Source organism: Artemia sp. Qi Xiang Cuo, chromosome 8, assembly GCF_049724085.1.
Source record: "Artemia sp. Qi Xiang Cuo chromosome 8, ASM4972408v1, whole genome shotgun sequence".
In the NCBI taxonomy this organism is placed as follows: domain Eukaryota; kingdom Metazoa; phylum Arthropoda; class Branchiopoda; order Anostraca; family Artemiidae; genus Artemia; species Artemia sp. Qi Xiang Cuo.
In genome coordinates, this window is record NC_142801.1 from 42,572,514 (window position 1) to 42,586,193 (window position 13,680).

A 13,680-nucleotide genomic window follows, 5' to 3' on the forward strand; every position below is an offset into this window, starting at 1 on the left:
CTTACCCTCCAGTCACTTTCGACTATAAAAAGGGCAATAGCTGTTTCAATTTCCAATCGAATGATTCCCTTTTGATGTTTCTACGACAACGGTTTCTCTAGGAAAAAACTTTGTAGGCCCCCAGGGCATAACTTACAACCATTGCCCTGAGGGCTGGGGGGGGGGGGAGTGTCATCCATATAAACATAAATTCCAGACTTTTTAACTACGTCGAACAACATGGCTATCTCAAAATTTTGATTGGATATGTTTGGGGAAATAGTGGGTGCGAGAGGGGTGTTAGTTATCCTCCAATCACTTTCATCTATTAAAAAGAGCAAAATCTCTTCTAATTTCTAATCGAATGAGCCCTTTTTGAAGTTTCTACAACGTCACTCTTCTAATTTCCAGTCGAATCTTCTACAACATCACCCTTCTAATTTCCAATCGAATGATTCCTTTTTGAATTTTCTACGACAACGTTTTCTATAAAAAAAAAACTTATATGCCCACAGGGCATAACTTATAACCCTTGCCCTGAGGATTGTGGAGGAGTGTCATCCATATAAACATAAATTCCGGACTTTTTAACTACGTCGAACAAAAATGGCTATCTCAAAATTTTGATTGGATGTGTTTGGGTAAATGGTGAGTGTGAGAGGGGTGTTACTTATCCTCCAATCACTTTCGACTATTAAAAAAGGGCTCAAGCCCTTCTAATTTCCAATCGAATGAGCCCTTTTTGAAGTTTCTATAACATCACTATCTATAAAAAACCTTACATGCCTCCAGGGCATAACTTACAACCCTTGCCCCGAGGGCTCTGAGGGGTTATCATCCTCAAAGACCTAATTTCTAAAACTTTTAACTACGTTGAATAAAACGGCTATCTCAAAATTTTGATTGGATGTGTTTGGGGAAAAGGTGGACGTAAGAGGGGGGTTAGTTGCCCTCAAATCATTTTCGACTATTACAAATGGCGCTAGCCCTTTGAGTTTCCAATCGAATGAGCCCTTTTTCAAGTTTCTACGACAAAGCTTTCAATAAAGACCTTATATTCCCCCATGGCATAATGTACAATCCTTATCCTGAGGGCTGTGGGGGTAGTGTCGCCCTCAAAGATATAATTTCCGGACCATTTAACTACTTTGAACAAAATGGCTATCACAAAATTTTGATTGGACGTGTTTGGATAAATGGTAGGCGTGGAAGGGGTGTTAGTTGGGACTTGCCATTTCAATTTCCAATTAAATGAGCCCTTTTTGAAGTTTCTACGACAACGCGTTCTATAAAACCTTATATGCCCCCAGGACATAACTTACAACCCTTGCCCTGAGGGCTGTGGGGGAGTGTCATCCACCAAATCACAATTTCTATTTGGGAATCAACAACATTGATCAAAATGGCTGTCTCAAAATCTTGATGGGATGTGTTTCGGGAAATAATGGGCATGAAAAGCATGTAAGTTGCCCTCCAATCAGTTTTGACAATCAAAATGAGCACAAGCCACTCCAATTTCCAATTAAATAAGTCCTTTTGTAAGTTTCTACTATAGCTTCTTTGATACAAAGTGCCCTGGTCTACAAGAAAAAAAAAAATAATACATTGTGCCAAGAGAGAGAGAGAGAGAGAGAGAGAGAGAGAGAGAGAGAGAGAGAGAGAGAGAGAGAGAGAGAGAGAGAGAGAGAGAGTAGATAGAGAGAGAGAGAGAGAGAGAGAGAGGGAGAGAGAGAGAGAGAGATGCAGTCATAATTGTTTACACCACATTCTTTTTTCTTTTTTACTTAGTAAGTTATCTCGAGAAAAAATACCTCGAAAATAAGGAATACAACCAAATTCATACAATATATCAATATTTGTCAGCGGTAAGTAGTATCCCATCTCTGCTTTCTCTAAGGGCCCTATCCCTTTTCCACAGGATTCCTATGAGAGCCCTCTGACGTCACAGGAGCCCTGTTTCTAGCTGGCAAGATTCCCGGAAATCCAGCATTATGTTTCAGTATAATTAATCGGAGTGTGGTCGGGATAATACACAATTGGTAATAAATGATGTTACTATCACCTGTGCAATGCAGTCAGCTGGCAAGATTCCCACCCCTGGCAAGATTCCTAGAATTCCAGTATTTTTTTATATGATTAATCAGAATGTGGTTGGGATAATACACAAGTAGTAATAATAAGAGTTACTAGCCCATGTGTTCTAATATAGGAACACAGTTGGCAGGACTCCCACGGCACACCCCTCTGGTCTCTAATGACATCACATGACCTACACCCTCTTAAATGGTCAGGTGTAATATGCTTGACGCAATTTGTAACCTTGCGTTAGAAACCCATTGAGAATCCACTATTGTAACCGAGAACGGCACACACCTTATGTGATGTCAATTAATGATTGCGCAACCATCACTGTCACGTCATACATTTTTGGCGTTTGGTTTTCGCGCGAAACGTTCAAAGCATTTTTTTCTGTCTTTTAACTTAATGACAGCGCGCACTTTATTTAAGGTCAGAACACACTTTTTTGTAATGACAGCGTGCATCACTATCGCATATTTTTTTGTATTTTATTTTTCGCCTGAAACGTTCAAAGCATTTATTTTATTCTTTTAGTTCTTTGACCTCGCTAGGACTCGAAAGGTCAATTTTCTTCCAATGAGTCGGCTTTTCAAGCAACATGACTAAACTGCCATTGTCAATATTCTGTATTAGGGAAAAACATTCAAGAAATAGCATATTCCCATGACGTCATAAGACACACCTCTGTCTATTCCATGATAAATCTAGCGGGATTCCAAGCTCATGTCAGTCTTCACCTGGCCAGGTGTAACATCGATGATGCAAAACACGCATAGGAATTTTTTTTTTTTTGACAAAGTTGTTCTAAATGTATTTCTAGAAATAAAGACTAAGGGATGCTAAAATTGTGTAAACACCTTGATTGTGCTAAACAATAAATCTTAAAAACACAGGCTTTTTAAATAAAAGTTTTATTATTTCAAACAAATTTACAACAATATTAAAACACAGAAAAAAAACAGTTAAAAAACCCGACAAACAAAAAATAAAACCTGAAACAGGCTTATCGTAATATATGCAAAAAGAACCATGTATTATAGAAAGTCAAGGGTGCTAACATGGCGGGAGTCGGTGTTGGACTCGTCATATTGAAAGTGCCAGGAATTAGAGTTAAAATCAGTTATAAATTACAAATCTAGTTAAAAGAACCTTTAAAACAGGACTCTGAAGTTGGAGTTTAACAGCTGCCATCCCCTCCCCCTTAGCAATCATTTCCAGAGGGCGAGGTAGATATTAGATGCAAATTTTTAAGTACTATTGAAGTATTTTCGAGAGCTCTTAACGAAAATACCTCGTTTCTTTATGCCAAGACTATGAATATTTCACACCACCGTGACAATATACGGCTGCCCCCACCTCCCTAGCAGTCATTTCCAGAGGGCAGGGTTGATATTAGGTGCAGAATTTTTAGGCACTATTGAGGTATTTCAGAGAGCTCGTAACGAAAATATAGCGTTTTTGTACCAAGACTATGAATATTTCACACCACCGTGATAATATGCGGCAGCCCCCTACCCCCTAGCAGGCAATTCCAAGGAGGAAGGGTTGAAATTCGAGATAAATTTAAACCGTATTAAGAGGTATTTTTGAAGAGATTTTAATGAAAATGCATCATTTCTTTGAATGTTAGTTAAATTTTCAGCCCCCCCCCCTCCAAGGTAAAAATTCCTTAACACCTCCACCATAACTTTTAAGCTGTAAAAAACTATACTCCAAGCAATTCACACCACAGCAACATTATTTGACTGCCCCTCTGATATTACATCATCACCTAAAGACATTTTTCAGACATTTCTTGTTAAAAATTATGCTTCAATCTGGTAATTCAAGTTTTTGCAAGCCAAGTTTATCATAATAACCTTCAAAATACTCCAAACCATCGTGGTATGACACACCTCCTCCGTCATCCACGTGGCACCACCCTCATCACCCCCAAGGACATTTTCAACCTTTTCCCCACCGAAAATGAGCTCATGAATTAAAATTAAACCCTGTTTTTACTTGAACAGCGGAACTGGGCATTTCATTGTAAGAGTGTGATAGTTCAAGCAATACACGCCACAATGTCACACTATTACTGCTCTATGGCACCCTCTGACATCGTCCCATCACCCCCAAGACATTTTTCGGGCATATCGTATTTAAAATTATTCTGCAAACCATTGACTCAAGTTCTCGCAAGCCAACCTTATCGTAATAACCTCCACACCACCGTGGCATTACACACCAGCCCCCTCCGTCATCCACTTGTCACCACCCCTCATCACCCCTAGGATATTTTCAACTTTTTCCCACCAAAAATAAGCTTAAGAATCTAAATTAATCACTTTTTCATTTGAAAAGCAGAACTCGGTACTTCTTTGCTAGAGTGTGATACTCCAAGTAATTCACGCCACAATGCCACACTATTACTGCTCTCTGACACCCTTTGACATCCCCTTCATCATTTCTAAGACATTTTCAGATATTTCTTGTTAAAAATGATGCCTCAATCTGTTGATTCAAGTTTTCGCAACCAACCCTAAGTGATACACCATGTCAATTCACACTACCGTGGCATTATTACATTTTTACATATTTTCATTGAAAAAGCAACAAATTCTACATTTATTTTGGATAGGGGCGTGAAACCTCAACATTAAGGTTCTTTAATGTGCTGTATTTGATGCTGTAACTTTTAACCAGACCCGTTACACCTTTGAGAGTGTCACCCCTTTTCAAAAATCAAATTTTCTTCAATATAATACAAAACTTAGATTACATGCAAAATTGTCGTGGATTTTTCTCTGATATAGTGAATAACCAATATTTTCTACGTTTTTACCACTGACTATTCACAAAATTGTGAAGTTGTTTGACTACTAGCATATATTCACCAATCTTACCACATTGACTTTTCCATTTTTTGAATATTTTCATTAAAAAAGCAACAAATTCTACATGTCTTGTGGATAGGCGCATGAAATCTCAACAATAAGGTTCTTTGATGCGATGTATTTGATGCTGTAACTTTTATCAAGACCCTTTGAAGCCGTTGGGAGTGTTTCTGCCTTTTCAAAATTCACATTTTCCTACAATAGACTACAAAACTTAGATTACAGGCAAAATTCTCGAGGACTTTTCCACTGATACATTGAATAACCAAGATTTTCCCCCCTGACTCTTAATGATATTGAGAAGTTGTTTGACTACTAGCATACATACACCAATCTTATATTGAATTTTCCATTCTTACATACTTTCATCGAAAAAGCAACAAATTCTACATTTCTTGTGGATAGGCGCGTGAAACCTTCACACTAAAGTTCTCTGATGCGCTGTATTTGATGCTGTAACATTTTCTCTTCTTCGGAAAAAATCCAGAACAGAAATTGATCTTTTGTTCTCTTCTTTGAGTAAATTCAGAATCAAAGTTTAACATTTTTCTCTTCTTTGGAAAAAATTTGAAATGGAAATGTAACATTTCTCTTCCATGGAAAATTCAGAAGAGAACTTGAACTTTTCTTCTCTTATTTGAGAAAATTCAGAACTTAGTTGGAACTTTTTCTTCTTTGAGGGAACTGAGAACTGATGAGTAACTTTTTTCCCTTTTTTGGAAAATTTAGAATTGGAAGTTTTCTCTTTTCTGGAAAAAAATTAGAATTCGTTGGTGAATCACATAGCCGGAGTTCTCTCCTTAAAATAAAAATTCAGAAGGGAACTTGAACTTTTCTTCTCTTCTTTCAGAAAATGGAGAATTTATGTTGAACTTTTTTTTCTTCTTTGAGGGAACTCAGAACTGATGTGTAACTTTTTTCTCTTCTCTGGAAAAATTCAGAATCAAACCATAGGATTTTTTCACTTTCATGGAAAAATCCAAAAGAGAAGTTGAACTTTTTTTCTTCTTTGAAAATTCAGAACAGAAGTGGAACTTTTTTTATCTTCGTTCTTCACTTCTTTAAGAGAACTCAGAACTAAAGTGGGACTCTTTCTTCTTTATGAAAACTCAGAACTGAAGGATAACATTTATCCCCTTCTTCAGAAGAAAAATCAGGGTCAAAATAAAATTTTTCGATCTTCTACCAAAAATTCAAAGTGAAGTGGGACTTCTTTCTCTTCACTGAGAAATTTAAGAAGTGAAGTGAGACTTCTTTTCTTCTTTGAGAAAATTCAGAATTGAACTGGAACTATTTCTATTCTCTGGAAAATTTTAGAATCAAAATGTAACTTTTTCCTCTTCCTTCAGAAAATTCAGAAGAAAATTTGAACTTTTTTCTCTTTGTTGAGAAAATTCCAAACTAAAAAAGAACTTTCTCTCTTCTTAGGAAAACTCAGAACTGAAGTGTAACTTTTTGTATCTTCTACCGAAAATTCAGAGTCAAAGTTTAACATTTTTCTCTTCATTGGAAAAACATTCCTAATTAAACATTAAGATTTTTCTCTTCTGTTGAAATTCAGAAGAGAACTTGAACTTTTCCTTGGTTCATTGAGAAAACTCAGAATTAAAGTGAAACTTTCTCTCTTCTTTGGAAGAAATTCAGAATCGAAGCATGACTTTTTCCATCTTCTACCAAAAATTCAGAAGTGAGACGTCTTTCTCTTTACTGAGAAAATTCAGAACAGAACGAACCTTTTTTCTCTTTGTTTAGAAAATTCTAAACTAAAGTGGAACTCCTTCTTCTTTAGGAAAACTCAGGACTGGAAACTAACTTCTTTTCCCTTTTCGGAAAAAAATTCAGATTTGAAGTATAACTTGTTGCATCTTCTACCGAAAATTCAGAAGTGAAGTGAAACTTCTTTCTCTTAATTAAGAAAATTCAGAAGTGAAGCGAGATTTCTTTTTCTTCTTTGAGAAAATTAAGAATTGAACTGGAACTATTTCTATTCTCTGGAAAAATTCGGAATCAAAATGTAACTCTTTTCTCTTCCTTGAAAAAATTCAGAAGAGAACTTGAGCTTTTTTTCTCTTCGTTAAGAAAATTCAGAACTAAAGGGTGAAACTTTCTCTCTTCTTAGGAAAATCAGTTTTAAAAGTTTAAAATCAAGTTTAAAAAGTTTAAGTTTTTCTGTCTTCTATGGGAAATTCAGAGTCGAAGTTTAACATTTTTTTCTTCATTGGAAAATATTCACAATTAAACATTAATATTTTTCTCTTCTATGAAATTTCAGAAGAGAAATTGAACTTTTCCTCATTCCTTTGAGAAAACTCAGAATTAAAATGGAACTTTCTCTCTTCTTTGGAGAAAAAATCAGAATCTAAGTATAACTTTTTCCATCTTCTACCAAAAGTCAGAATTGAGACTTCTTTCTCTTCACTGAGAAAATTCAAAAAAGAATTTGAACTTTTTATCTCTTTGTTTAGAAAATTTCGAACTAAAGCATAACTCTTTCTTCTATTGGATAACTCAGAAATGAATTGTAACTTTTTCCCTTCTCTGGAAAAAATTCAGAGTCGAATATCCACGTTTTGTGTCTACTTTGGAAAACATTAAGGGCTGACTACTAACATTTATCTCTCCTAAAAATTCAGAAGAGAACTCGAACTTTTCTTCATTTATTTCAGAAAACGTAGAATTAAATTCGAACTTTCTTTCTTCTTTGGAAAAAAATCAGATTCAAAGTATAACTTTTTCAATCTTCTACGGAAAATTTAGATGTGAAGTGAGACTTCTTTCTCTTCGTTGAGAAAATTCCAAATTTAACTGTAACTTCTTCTTCTTTAGAAAAATTCAGAACTGAATAGTAATTTTTTCTCTCTTCTTTGGAAAAATTCAGAATTGAACTTTAAATTTTTATCTTCTTTGATAAATTCAAAGGACAACTGGAACTTTTTCTGCCTTGAAACATTCAGAACTGAAGTGTAACTTCAGTTAACTACATTTAAGTTAACTACATTTAAGTTAGGTTCATTTAACTTAGGTTAGCATGAGTGGTCATGCTAACCTAAGTTAAATGAACCTAACTTAATGTAGTTACTTTTGAGGGGTAATTTTTCGAGGGATAACCCTCCAGGGAGGGAATCATTTGGGAGGGGCATTAGCCAAAAAAGTGTTAATGCACAAGCAACAACAAAAATCCATTGAAAGTTGAATTCAAAGTGTTTTCTTTGGATGGGGAGCAAATTGATTAATGAAGAAATAATTAGCCTAAACAAGAAAATTAATAACAGAAAACATTACAGTTTTTTTCTTGTGAAAAATATTTGAAACAGGTAAAATTCAATGCTTATAAATATTGAACAAATTCTGTTATCATCAACTAATAAATGGAGAAACTTTTACACAAAATGAAAATGGAAAATAAATATAATTAAACTATTAGGAAAAAAGATTTAGACATTGAAATGGAATATACAATTAAAGCAACGAAATGTGTTACACCTAAATATGGAAAGAAAATCATTATTATTATTGATTTTAAGGGTGAAATGGTTGGTCTATTTGCACCTAAGCGTATTGATTCTAATGTGGCTGATCTTGGAAAGAAATTAAAAAAAACAGAAGCTATGATTTTAAAGGTTATTGAAAGAAAAAATAAAGATAATATAAATTATTTAGATACTGATCTAACAATTAAATATTAGAACAAAGAAGTAGTATAGGAAATAATCAAAAATATGATGTAATATATATTAATAATAATAATAATAAATTTAATAATTCTAATAATCTGTACTATTGCATAAAAAAAAATATTTGTAAAATCATGTCCATTTCTTATTTTTTAAAAGCTTTTTCTATTGTCACATCACCTGTTTTGATGGTAAGTTATGATGGGAAATGCTTAAAAATACAGATTTTTCATTTGAAAATCATGTAAATTGGGTTGAAAAGGGGTTGTTAAAGTGAATGGAATTGATGAGTGTGCAGAAACTCCATATTCTATACTACTGATACAAACAAATGAAGAACTGTCTATGTATAATACCATACTGACTTCTAGCAATTTCTTCTTTTCTAAATATTTCTTTTAACCATCTAAAAAAAAGAATTGACATAACTGTGCTAAGAAATATGACTGAAGTTAGTTGCATTTCACACAACACCAGTGCTACTTGTGTGAAATTTACCTCTGCATCAGCATGCTGTAGAAAATTTCTGCAGAGAATAGAATAAAGTGAATGTAAAAAACATATATAGGCTATATTTTTCTCATTATTTAGAAATTTTGTGAGCACCTATAAGCAGTACCAACCTTTGCTTTTGAAGGGAATTATAGACAAAAACAATATTCAGTGCAACCCCCTCCAGAAATATATACCATCCACATTGTGAATAACACAAAAAAATTGTGTAATTTTTATAGAATTTACTTTTTTATACAAAGATACAATGGGGAAGGTAAGTTTAAAACTCTGGGAGTCAATTTTCCCTTCCAATTGGCATCCCTGGCAATTTTTTGTTAATTATGATTTCTTTCACAATTATACCAAGAATTGTTCAGATTTTTCTGGATATTCTGTGTAAAACAATGGCCAACAGATAACTGGTTGATTTTAACTTTTAATACTTTGACTTATCCTGTATCTTTACTTAGACATATGGGCACCCATAGGGGAGGGCACCAGCTCCCCCTGGATGCACAATGCTGCATTGTTTTTATATTTTTGTTTTGAGATTTACCATTACACAGCATTGGAAGCGCCAATTAGACCAGGTAAGCCCCCCCCCCCATGAAATTCAGCTTATGGACGCCCATGCTTAGACAGTGCTATTGTGCTGCCTATGATTTTTATTTTGGCTTTATGTGGCCTACTGATATCAATGCTGTTTATTAATTTAAATTGGTGAACCAACAAACAAATCAATTTAATAAAAAAAACAAAAATAATATTTCAATAAATCACATATATTAAAAGTTTAGAACAACTACTTAAATCTTACTGAGTTGAAATCTAATCAAAATTACAAGCAAATGAATAGTGTGATACCTGGGGCTATTAGAATAGAGCTTGGTTCAATTATGAGATTGAAAATCCTGTGCTGGGTGAGGGGGCTGGGGGAATGAAGGAGGATATGTACTGCAGCCAAGGCTGTCATGTATAGGGGGGATGCCCCCCCACAATGTTTTAGGTCACTTGGTAAAAAAAAGTAAAATCATAGAGCTTTGTGTCACAATTTGTCCAATGTTGCTAAAATTCTTTGTTTGGTTCAATAAAAACCAAACAATACTGACATGTCATCTACAGAAATTTTGAACTTGGTTGGTAAACACAACAGTTTTACCAACTCCTGCCATGATTTACAGATGGTGCCACATCTTTTTATTTGGTATAATCAGCATTAAAATAGTGACATGATATGTACCAAATTCTAAATCTTGGTCAGTAAATGCAGAAGTTTTACTGACTTGTGCAGTGAATTTGTGTATTGTATTCAAAATGCATATTATATTGACAAAAAAAAGTTGGTAAAAATGGCCAGGCAGTTGGTAAAATCTCTTGCCCCCCACCCAAACATTTTGGCTAGTAATGACACTGACTGCAGCATTTGTGGTGAATCTGGCTGAAAAAAAGCCAAGTGTATACAACATTTACCAGTAAAATTCTAGTTGAGCTACTTTTTGTTATCTTGGAAAGGGGTTAGGTTATGAAAAAGAAACTTTCAGGGATGGGAATACAGACCAAAGTATGTCCTGGGAAGGTATTGTGAAGTACCTATTGCCACTCCTTCTCCTTCTAGAGGACCCTGACCTTTGATGACCTTTAAAAATCTTTGTGATATAAAAGTAAAACCTTAGAAAATAGATCTTCTGCTTAACTAAAGCACAACAAAACTGTTTTCAGCTTCACAACTTTGCTCAGTCCCAATTTATGAGGTTTCAAAGATCTACAAATACATTTCCTAAATTTAAAAAAAGCTCATTGATATGGCTTAAAATTCTACTCAACTAGCAGCAATTACATTTTCAGAACTAAAAACAGAAAAAGAAACTCATAACTGAAAATGAAGGTAAAATGTTGTTTTGTCAAAGTTTCAATAGGTATAGATCTATCAAGTGCGCAAATTTCTGAGACTTAGAAATCAGAAAAAGGTTGGATACTGTTCTATTATCTGTAGGCCATGCAATAAAAGAAACTAGTAAAACAGGTTCTTTCAGAGGAGAATTCCTATGCTGAGAATTGCAAACAGTGCTTTCTCATTGCATTTACAATATTTAAACTTTAGTTTTTTGGGGTTTAGGGGAGACAGAGGTACCTAGGTTAGGTTACATATTTAATATATGCTATGCTTTACCCCCAACCCCCCTAATGTACAAATATATAGCCAAAATTTATTTCTAAACTATTATTTTTATCCTATTTTGTTTTATTTCATTAGCATTAACCAAACTTCACTTCTCATTACCTTAAATCACAGCTTGGAGAGAAATTAAGGATTTTCATCCTTGTAATGCTCTGTTATGACTTCAATGGATTTGAGGTTGAGGACTAAATTTTGATTGAGGACTGAGCAGCTTCCCAGTCATACAGGAACTCTTGCTGTTACCATTCTTTGTCTAAACTTCTCTTGAAAGCATCTGTTGAATATGCAGCCACTGTATTTTCAGAGAGTAGATTCCACAAGTTTGTTACATGTTGGCTGAAAAAATGGCTTCTTTCTCAGACTAAGGAGCATTGCTTGAAGATCTTTTTGGAATGACCTCTAGTAACAGAATGTTCTGGGGGAAGGGTAAGGAGACAAGGGAGAAGAAATTTTGTGGGTTGTTATCATGTCACTACATTTCCTCCTGTATGCAAGAGTGGAAAGTTTCAAGTGATGTAAACACTCTTTGTATGGCATTTATTTGAGGCCTTTGACCATCTTGGTTGCTCTTTGTTGAACTCTTTCTAGAATTTCTTTGTCCTTCTTGAAATAGGGTGATACCAGGGACATTCCAACCTCTAGGTGCGGGCAAACTAGTGCCTTGTAGAGCTTCATAAACACGCTTGGACATCTGCTAGAGATAGTTCTTTTAATCATTCCAAGAGATTGGAGGGCAGATGATGATACATATTTTGCATGGGTGCTGAACTTTAGTTGATGATCAACAATGACTCCTACATGGAAGCTTGGCAATACCTTCCCAGAGTATATTTTAGGCCCTGAAGTCATTACTGTAAGTTTCAGTTTCATAGTCTAACCCCTTTCCAAGCTTGCAAAAAGTAGCTAAACTAGAATTTTACCTTGGTAAAATTCTACTTTAGCTACTTTAGGCTATCTTGGAAAGGGACTAGGCTAAAAAACTAAAACTTTCAGGGATGGGTCTACTGGCTAAAGTATGTCCTGGGAAGGTATTTTGGTAAATTTTTTGTTATTCTTATTATTGACTTATGAATAAATTAAACATACCCCTTGATGCCTTTTTTTATGCTCTTTCCAAATATAATAATCATTTTTGTTGGAAATGAATGTTACCCCCACCCCTATATATACCCATTCAGTGTATATATTTGCAGATTAGGAGGGGGTGGGGGAAAGTTGAAACTTACCTCTCATTTACACAAGAAATAAAATTTACCCCTACCCCCCTAATGTGCAAATATATATGCTGTATTGGTATATATAAAGGTGGAGGTAAAATCTATTTCCAACAAAAATGGTTATTATATTTGGAAAGAGCAGAAAAAAGGCATCAAGTGGTATATTTACTTTATTCATAAGTCAATAATATGAATAACAAAAGTTTACCAGTATTTTGAAGTACCTACCTCAGTAAAGTTCTACAAAATCATATTATTGAGTTAGGACTAAAGTGAATACACCATTTGATGCCTTTTTTATTGCTGATTTCGAATATACTAATCATTTCTATCGGTAATGAGTTTCCGCCCCCCTCCACTAGCTCTGGAACGTAAGGGTTAGGTTAGGTATAGTCAAGTTAGGGGGGGGGGCTGAAAGTCATTTCTGCTATAAATGCTTATTATATTTATAATCAGCCTAAAAAAAGGCATTAAATAATGTATTAACTTTATTCCTAACTCAATAATATGATTTGGTAGAACTTTACCCCTACCTCCACTCCTTCTCCCTTTAGTGGGTCCTGACCTTTGATTACCTTTAAAAATCTGTGTGTTATAAAAGTGAAACCTTGCAAAATAGATCTTCTGGTTGAATGAAGTACAACAAAATTTTTTTTCAGCTTCACAAATACATTTCCTAAATTAAAAAAACAAAACAAAAAAAACACTGATATGGCTTAAAACAGGCTACTACTCAAATAACAGGAATTGCATTTTCAGAACTAAAGCCTTATGAGCTTGTAAACAAGCTAAAACAGGGGAGATAATATTTGGCAATCTGAGAACTGGATTCACAGATTCAACACACCTTGATCAAAAGTATTTTTGGCCTAAGACCAAAGATCAACAATTCTTCGTCTTGTTGGGATAATTTGTTAAAGGTGCATTGGGTCTTCCTCAAGCGGAGTTGCAGACAAATTACAAATTCACGAAAAAATTGTTAGATTCTTGAGAAAAATCCCTTATGGTTCGTTTACACACTGCGGAAATCCGGCCGTTTCTGTTCGAACTCTGGCTAAAACAACGCTGCGTTTTAAGGCAAAGATTTCAAATTATTGCAACAGCTTGACCTACAGTAAAAGGGGTGAAAGGACTTATTGGTAGCCATATACTGGATATCCCTTGTAGCTATCATCAAAACA

At 34.6% G+C, this 13,680-nt stretch overlaps 1 protein-coding gene across 1 annotated transcript in view; it reads right to left on the bottom strand.

Annotated features, from left to right (window-relative positions):
- LOC148949429 (ras-related protein M-Ras-like) overlaps positions 1–13,476 on the bottom strand; it is a 41,002-nt gene extending 27,526 nt beyond the window's left edge. The window contains exon 1 of the mRNA XM_089093455.1: positions 13,347–13,476. The gene's annotated coding sequence lies outside the window, so the exon portion shown is untranslated. The remainder of the gene's footprint in view (positions 1–13,346) is intronic.
- Between the last annotated feature and the right edge of the window lie 204 nt (positions 13,477–13,680).